Raw genomic sequence first — 9,763 nt, forward strand, 5'->3', positions numbered from 1 at the left:
GGTTTTTTATTTGTTCTTAATTAAAGGGTGTGGGGCAAGGTGATGAGGGGTGGGTACCTGAGGTTTTTTAAAACCCTAACCTGCAACCCGCCCCACCCCACACGGGTTGGACAAAATCCAACCCCTAACTTAAAAAAAACACCTAAAATTCGGTGTACGCAGGGTCGTTCAGGGCGGGTTTTCGCCCACCCGTAGTGTTGTCAAGATCATACTGAAAACTGTACCAAAAAATCAAATTGCAGAAAATAAATCGTTTGAGAATTTTTTTTAAAAAAAATTACAATTTGAAAAAGTAGAGAACTGTTTTTTCAAATCATATGCAAAATAGTTTTTTTTTTTTAAACAACGCAAAATTACCTTCAGTTTTAAAGTCAAAACTACAATTTTGTCAAACGCTTAACTATATATATATATATATATATATATATATATATATATATATATATATATATATATATATATTTTATTTTTTTTTTAATATACATAATATATTATAAAATGAAAATAAATCTAGACTCCTAGATAACCGCAACCAAACAGATAACCAAATATAAAAAGCAGTAAAGAGACAAAACACGGATATTTGGTTACGAAGTGAAAACTCTTTGTAACAAAGAAAAAAACCACTCCGGGACAGTCAAACCCAAGAAATCAAATAACAGAATAAATAGCTAGTTACAAGAAGTTCGTACTCACAACCCTTTGCACTAGTCACAACTTGAACTATAACAAACACCTACTTATCTGCCTCTCTTCCAGACCCATCTGGAGAGTTCTTCAATTGATTTCTTTAACTAGAGCTCCTCTCTAGTTAGACTTCAATGGTTGAATGGTTACAACACAAATAAAACTCTAAGCGAAATACATATAACAATTTATGCCTAAATAATCTTCTCCTACCACACTGGAATTCTCTACAAGAATTCTTACAAAAACACTGCCTAGAAGCATCTTTAAATAGGTTCTGAAAATCCTAAAGCAAATAAGGAATAGATTTCTAGGCGGCGGCATCCAGACAGGTCATCGAGCGCCCGGACATGCAACAACAACTTCATATTTTACTGAAGGGCGTCCGAATGGCTTGCCCTAGCGTCCAGACGCTTGCATAAAAAGGCTCCTCCATCCATAGTCTTCACTTCTACGTTCGGACATCCTTGCAAATAGGAGCTCTCTGTGGTTCTCGTCCGCTGGTCCGTCCAGACAGGTTGCGAACATGAACTCTTTGTGGCTGGCATCCACTTGGGCCGTATAGAGTGGTATCAAACACTCACTTTCTGTGACTGGCGTCCGGACTCTGCTTTTGCCGTCCGGACGGGCTGCAAGAAATCCAACTTTTCTATTTCTGTAAAGTCTTCAGAATATTTCCTTCACTAGATACTTTCCTTCTTTGAGAAATACACTGCACATCTTGCCTTGGTCAGCCATTTCATTTCTTGATAAATTTTCTTGCAATATAATTTCTGACAGTCTTAGAAATACGGAGTCCCTCATATGAAAGCGTTTTTGTCGATAAAATTTAGCCAATAAATAAAAACCAACAAACTCCCCCTTTGGCCATTCTGGGACAAAAATGATTTAGGCCCAAAATTAAAACCACTCCCCATTTTTGTCACAAAAGGACAAAGGGTATACAGAGTAATTAAACAAAAAAAAAATGCCACAAAATAATTATCCCAAAAAGAATAAGTCCAGAATATCTAAATATAAATGCAGAAACAAGAAAAATATCTAAAGGATTTTCTGCAACATCTGTCTAAAAAAGACAAGAAAGACAAACAGAGTATTACACAGTGAATCAAAACACACATGTATTTAAAATTGAGAAAACAGTCAAATAGCAACTCAAAAATATCCAAAAAAATTTGAGAGTGAAGCTTTTATGAGCAAAATTTCTTTGCAAAAAATATGAAATGAGAAAATTTACTCAACTCATGCCATGCATGTAGTGTGTGAAAGCTTATCTAAGAAGGCAAAAAGAAACACTGATTAGGTTTAAAACATCTTAAATTCCTTAAAAAGAATTTAAAGTTTGATAAGTCAAAAGTCAAACCACATTTTACTAGGGCCTAGTCACCCTCATCCGATACACTCTCCCTAAGTAACAACACTTTTTCTTTTACTTATTCTGTTAGTGATTATCTATTTCCACAATGATTTGATCACTGACTCTTTCTATAGGGACAAGTGTAAGAACAATTTCAAAGCATATTCAGCAGTGGACTTTTTATATCCCTATTTTCTGAGAATTTATTGCTTTTCATTCTTGGTGTTATAACCTAGAGAGAATGCCAGAATTTATAGGTTATAGGTTCAACTAGCAAGTTGGTCAATTTGACTATCTTACCAAAAAAAAAAAAAAAAATCTCTCAAAAGAAAAATTCAATGTAAAATTAGAGAGAGAGAGAGAGAAAAAAAAATTACCTTAAGGGAGCTTTGATAGTGCACAAAAAGCAATTGCATGAGATGAATAAACTAACAAGCTTCAGATGCAGCAAAGAAACTAAGCTGATAGCAAACTATACCATCTAAAGTATATTTAAGAATATTTCATCAAAGAACAAAAACTGAGATATCAATTTAAAAGACATTAGATGTCTGATTAAATGTCAAAGAATAAACTGCATTGCCTTCCTTTTTTTTTTTTTTTTTTTAAAAAAAAAAAAAAAAAAAAAAAAAAAAATTAAAGCAACAAGAACTAAATAAAAATATCAAAAAGACATGCTTTCGAGGAAAAGAATGAAGAACACACTAAACTCTAATCCTAGCATGTGAGGAGACATGTCTAGGATATGTCACAAACACCAATAGCTTTCCTAAGAGATTCAAACTAATGTGCAAATTTTAATACTCGCAAGCGCACGAATCGTTTGCAATATAGTGTATGTGCAAGTGCGAAGTCGAATTCACAGGGAATTGTGTTGCAAAAATTAATTTCTATATAAACTAATTTTATCTTAACCTAGTTCCGAATTTTGGGATTTTATAATGTAAAATAATAAACTAAATAAAAACTGAATTAAAAACAATCAATAAAAAACATACTAAGGTTTTAAAATCCACCTCACCATATCAAATAACACATTCTTGTATTTTATTCGTACACCCGATAAACAATTAAGACATATTCATTGTTCAAGGTTCCGTAAAAATTATATTAAATCATTCAATGAATCAAACTTAATAACAAATCACAACGAATACCCAATTGAAATCAAATCATCTAATGTATCCGTTTTGACAAACAAATCACAATAGATATCATCTTTCAACCAAATCATTCTATGTATCCATCGGTTGAAACACATTGAATATCCAACTTTTTCATAAATAATCATTCAATCAAAAGACATAAATCAATTAATTGAATATTGGACTTGAACAATAATTTGATAAATATCGGAGTTGCATAAGATAAAATAACAAGAATGAAAGTGTTATCAAAGGTGAGATTTCATCATCAACCTTAGTTGAAAAATTAGTTACTCATCACTAAAAAGAAAATACTAAGTTTTATTAAGATCATAAAAATAAAAACTTACAAAGAATAGAAGCCAAAGAACCCAGCTGTTTCTATGTACAATGTTGGGATGTGTCCTAAGTGGTGCCTAGTAGGGGGTATTTATAGCAGAAGATTATGTTAAACCTAACTTTTACAAAATGGCACCTCTACCCCTCTAAACCCTAATAGGAGAAAATAACGCTGGGGTTTATGGCCATATTTTCAAAATGGCACATTTACCCCTCAAAAACCCTAATAAGAGAAAAGAATGCTAGGGTTTGGAGTGTCTGCAGCCGTCAGGAACAAGAAAATTCGCATTCTTATATTGCGGGGAACTTATGACATAGCAGACATTCTAATTAGGAAAATTCTATTTCACAATAATTTGTAGCATTTTGAATTAGCTTTCTAATGCCACTAATTTCACTTTAATCTGATACTTGAACTGAAAGTTATGATAAAATACTATGACTTGTGCAAAACCTGAAATTTAATCCAATCCGATTTTGACTTCCAAACTTTGCATTTTTCACTTTAAAACTACCGTTTTCTCTCCATGATCTGCAGAATACCAAAATACAAAAACTAACCAAAAACATTAAAAAATGACAAAGCTAAAGGTTTAACAAATGTGAATTAAGGGGTCCAAATATACAATATTTGACACTCATCAAATACCCACAAACTTACATTTTGCTAGTCCCTTAGCAAAACAAAATGAAAAATGAAAATCAAAGCAAGAAACATAAATCTGCTTTCGTGGAAGGGACGATTGCATTTAGTATATGCAACAAGCCTTTTAAACCACTAGGAATCCCTAGTGGACGAGTGAAATCTCGTGAGGGTTTGCTAGAAATGATACCTTCAAACATTGAAACGCTATATTGTCAACAAGAAAGAATTTTCACACAAACCATGGTTCATACGTCATTAGCGTGCTTAAAAAGACAAACACCATCATCAACATCAACAGGAGATCCAACATCGAACCACTCATAAATGGACAATTAAGACATCACTTGTTCTCAAAAGTGTAGAGTGAAATTAACATACAATCATATTTTAATCTCAAGATAAGTACCTCAAAAATTATTGAAATCCCTATCAAATGAAACAACCAAGGCAAGATATGTAAATTATTTTATTTATAGTTTTTTTTTTTTTTTTTTTTTTTTTTTTTTTTTTTTTTTTTTTTTTTTTGTATGTGTAGGCTGTGCAATGCTCGACTCCCTTAAGCTTTCTAATTGACCCATGTAACGAGTATTGGGCCAGTGACTCCCAAACCAGATGGTCTTAGGGCGTTAGATGTAGAAACATCCCTAAGGGTTTAATTACTCAAGTAAAAAAGGCTACGAAGCCAAACTAGCCATACAATCAACCAAATTGAAATTCTCACATTTTGACACGAACACTCAATGCTTAGTGAGGCAAGAGGCCCAGTTACTCAGTAAAAAACTCAAAATGATCTTATTCTTTTTTCTCTTTTTTTTTTAATGTAAATATATCTTGCAAGCCAGGGTTATTTATCAATAGGTCATCCAACAATTCTCAAAATACACAATGATTAAGCACAAATTCATACCCCACATATTGCATGCTAATGTGCTCGTGGTAATTCAACTCAAACAAGTGAAAGTCTTACCAACCCAAAAATAAGTCAAAAGACAGATTCCTAATGACATGATGAAATGTTCAACACTTTAAGCAAGCCAATGAAATGCAAACCACAGCTACAGTTTAACTCAAACTTGACAACAACAATTTTTTTTTTTTTTTTTTTTCTTTCAAAATTTTAAGAACAAAAAGACAACTAAAAATATACAAACAAACAAACAGAGTGTTTTTCCATACCCCAAACTTGAATCACACATTGTCCACAATGTGTAGTATAGAAATACATTACCATGAGTAAGGAAACATCAAAGTGTGAAAAAGGCCAGGGCGTCCCCCAAACTTAAACACAAGCACACCTGTCACAAACTAACAACAAAATTTCTCACATAAACTAATATCAAAAGGTTAATTGTTGTCAAAAACAAAAATAAAATAGCAAGAAATCAAATGAAGAATGAAAGAAATCAAATGTATAGAAAGTAAAAGGAAAAAGAAAATTTACAACGCCTTCCCCGATCACGTGGATGTCCAACCAATCCCTTCAACACTTTCTTATTTAAAATTTGATACCCCTCTGGAAAAATGTGTCGCCTTCTTAGGTGGCCAACTTGCATGCTTCGAAGGATCTTCCTAGGAAGATGGTTCCTAGATTTTTGACCTTGTGTGCATCGATCCTTAAGGCTTGTAGCAGAAGATGGCTTTTGGAGACATTGAAGAACTGAAGCAGGTAGACTCGATTGATGATGTGGAAAGCAGTATTGACAGCTTCTCCACAAAAATGTTGAGCTAAGTTCTTGGAATGGATCATAACTCGAGCCATCTCCTAAATAACTCTATTCTTCCATTCCATTACACCATTCTATTGGGGAGAGATAGGTGAAGAGTTCTTGTTGAATACCATGATGGTTGCAGAATTCTTCAAAGCTAGAATTCTCAAATTCTCTCCCATGATCACTGCGGATTCTCATGATGGAGCAGTTTTGCTCAATCTGAATTTTCTGAACAACTGTTGAACTTGATCAAATGCATCTGATTTTTCCCAAAGAAGAAGAGCCCAAGTATATTAGAAATAGTCATCCACAATGACTAAGATGTATTTCCTTCCACCCAAGCTAGTAGTTCTTGTAGCGCCCGTGAGATCCATATGAAGAAGTTCAAGATTTCTAGAAGTAAGAGTACCTGAAGTCTTCTTGTGAGCTGCCCAAGTTTGCTTCCCCAACTGGCATGGTCCACATACTCCCTTTTCCATTCTGTCTATCTTGGGCAAGTCCTTAATAACTTCTTTGTTGGCAATCTTGATCAGATCATTGTAGTTCAAGTGCCCCAACCGCTGATGCTAAAGTTCACAATTATCAACTGTCGCATTGTTGCATGTGATTTGAGGCTCTGAAGTAAGGCCAAAAAGGCCATAGTAGTTGTCCACAGTTCTTTCTCCACCCATCAGCCACTTGCCGTTGCAATCAAAAATATTGCACTCTTTCTTCAAGAATTGCACCACAAGATCATTGTCACAAAATTAACTAATGCAAAGTAAGTTGGCTTTGAGTCCCTCCACATACAATGCTTCTTGAGACTCGGGAAATCCAGGAATTTCGATGAGGCCCATTCCAATAACCTTGGATTGACTGCCATCTCCATTGGTGATCTTTCCACCTCTGCCCATCTTGATTTTTTTAAAGAGAATTTTATCACCTTTTATATGTTTAGAGCATCCACTATCCAAATACTACAAGCAAGTATTTTTAGTATTTTGTGTTGGCTTCATTCTGTTGACAAAATCACTGCTATGCAATGCTGCTGTTATTATCAGGGATGCCAGTTATTTTCAGAGTCTTCATTTCAGAGCTATGTTTCTAGAAGATTATGCACAGATTCCAAGTCAAAAAAATTGAATCCCTTGCATTCGTCCGGACGATGTGATATTCTGTCCGGATGCTCAATTGTCAAAGCATCATCCGTTCGGACGATGAGAACTTTCCCTCCGGACCTTCCTCTGTGTCCAGAAGCTTTGAACTGATCTAAGTCGCATCCGTCCGGACGTCTCAACAACACGGCCGTACGCCCTTTAGTGTTCAACAAGTAAATGGATTTCTTTCCAAAACATAGATATGGGAAGACAGCTGCAACCATCCGAACGACGTGGCCATTTCGTCCAGATGACAGACTCCTTGGTCCGGACACTCAAGCCTTTATATGAAAATTGCGTGCAGCTGAAGTGCAACCGTCTGGATGCAAGGGCAACACTATCCGAACGCGGCTCTATTCAGGAAAGAATTTCAATCGAATTTGGAAAGCCGATCGCACAGTTGTCCATCCGGACGCCCTCAGCTACCATCTGGACACCGCCTAGGAAAAATGCATCAAACACGATTTAGATTTCTGTAGACTATAAATAGAGACCATTAGGCATGTATTTTGAAGAATTCAACATAGAATTCCATAATGCTTAGAGATGGTGTTTAGGGAGATTTGAAGATCTGCTAGTGAAAATAAATATTGACTTCTAACAACCAAGTGTGTGTGTTTGTGTGCAACAAAATATTTTAAATGAGGAATATAAAGAAGACAAGATATTTGTTACGAAGTGGAAACTCTGTAAAAAGGAAAACCACTCCGGGGTAGTCAAACCCAGGATATCCACTATACTGAAAACAAAGCTAGTTACAAGACACTCGTACTCACATACCCTTATGCAGTAGTCATACCTTTAACTCTGACACGAAGCCCATCGTGAACGCTTCCCAACCAAGTCTCCTACTTGAAGGGGTCTTCAATGGATTCATTTACCTTAGGGCCAATCCCTAAGATAGACTTCACATGAACTGTTGAGCACACCGGCAACGGCTTGAGAGCTAGCCTATCTTCGATTCTCCCTAAACACCTTCTCTAAGCACTATGGAATTCATTACAGAATTCTCTTTTAATTTACAAGCCTAAAGCCTTCTATTTATAGGCTTAAAGAAACCCTAAATCTGCACAAATTCATACTCTGACTATCTAGCGTCTGGACAGAAGTTAGCCTCGTCCTGACAATCTTTTGCAACTGTGTTTGAAAAGGAATTCTGAAATTTCTCGAATTTTTGCAGGCTGTCTGAACGCTACTCTTTTTCCGTCCAGACGGCCCTCGTCCGGACGTTTCTATTGGCCATCCGGACGTTCAAGTTGTATCATTTTTTCTAAGCTTCCAACGATACCAATTTCGTCTCAATCCGATACTTGAGTAGAGAGTTATGATAAAAACACTGAGACATGTGCAGAAATCCTCCTGGAAACCTGAAAAAGCATCCAGATGGTGTTGCCCTTCCGTTCAGACGGTTGCTATTTCCCAATCCATGTCTAAACATGAAATCCAACTCCGAGTAGAAATTGGAGAAGCTTGACCTAGCGTCTGGACGGTATTGCCCTGAAATCCGGACGGTATTGCCCTGACGTCCAGACGTCTTCGACGCTGAAACTTCTAGACACTGTAGGGCGTCTGGACGCCTTCAAAGCCCCATCCGAACGGTTGCACAGGAACCGGTTGTTCTAACTTGGAAGTTGCATGGAATCTTCATGGACATCTCCTAGAAACTTGTGACCATACACATGGCATGAAATGAGACACTATCCATATTACTTGAAGACTCTGAATATAACCAATAATCCTGTTAAAAAGCAGCCGTTACATAAAGTGTTTTTGTCATCCAGAATGTAGCCAACATAAAATACTAACAGCTAGCTCTCTAGCCGTTGTCGGTGTGTGCTCAACAATTCGTGTGAAGTCTATCTTAGGGGTTGGCCCTAAGGTAAAGGATTCCATTGAAGATCCCGTCAAGTAGGAGACTTGGTTGGGAAGCATTCACAATGGGTTTCGTGTCAAAGTCATAGGGACGATCGCTACATCGGGATATGTGAGTGTTAATTTTTTTGTACTAGCTTTATCTTCTGAATAGTGGATATCTTGGGTTTGGCTTCCCCGAAATGGTTTTTCTCTTAATTGAGTTTCCATTTCGTCAACAAAATATCTGTCTCTTTAAATTCCGCACTTTAATATTTTGTTGCACACTATTACACACACTTGGTAATTTAGAAGTCAAGTTTATTTTTCAAGTATCAAGAACACTTAAGGTAGTTGAACAACTAAGTAGAGGTTATCTTCCTTTTTAACCCAAACTTGTTTACTTTGGTATTTTTCTTATCACTTTTATTCCTTAACATGACATCATTCTTTTCATCAGAAGTAAGAGTCCTTAATTTTTTATGTAATGATTTGGACTTGTTCACTTAAAGCTCTTACTTGATTCTCAATTTCTGGTTCATCTTTCCTAGGTACATGTTGTTTATTCCAAGGTTTTTAGGAATGAATCTGAAAACAATTTGGTCGAGTATGACTAACAATACCACAGTGACGGCAAGTAGAGATGAATCTTTTCTTGACAGGAATTTTAGATTCAAAAATTGTATGATCATGTTCACTAATATTTTTAAACGGAATTCAAAAAAAATTACTAAAAAAACTCTACATTATATTATTATTTTTTTTAAAAAAATAAAGAATAAAACTGAAAAAAACAAAAAAAAAAAATTAAAATAAACTGGTGGGTGGCTAACCTCCCATTGGAGTAGCCGGCCACCCACCGTTTACCGGAGGTGGCCGCAGCCACCCCCAAG

The sequence above is a fragment of the Alnus glutinosa genome, chromosome 5 (genome assembly GCF_958979055.1).
Source record: "Alnus glutinosa chromosome 5, dhAlnGlut1.1, whole genome shotgun sequence".
Classification (NCBI taxonomy): Eukaryota; Viridiplantae; Streptophyta; class Magnoliopsida; order Fagales; family Betulaceae; genus Alnus; species Alnus glutinosa.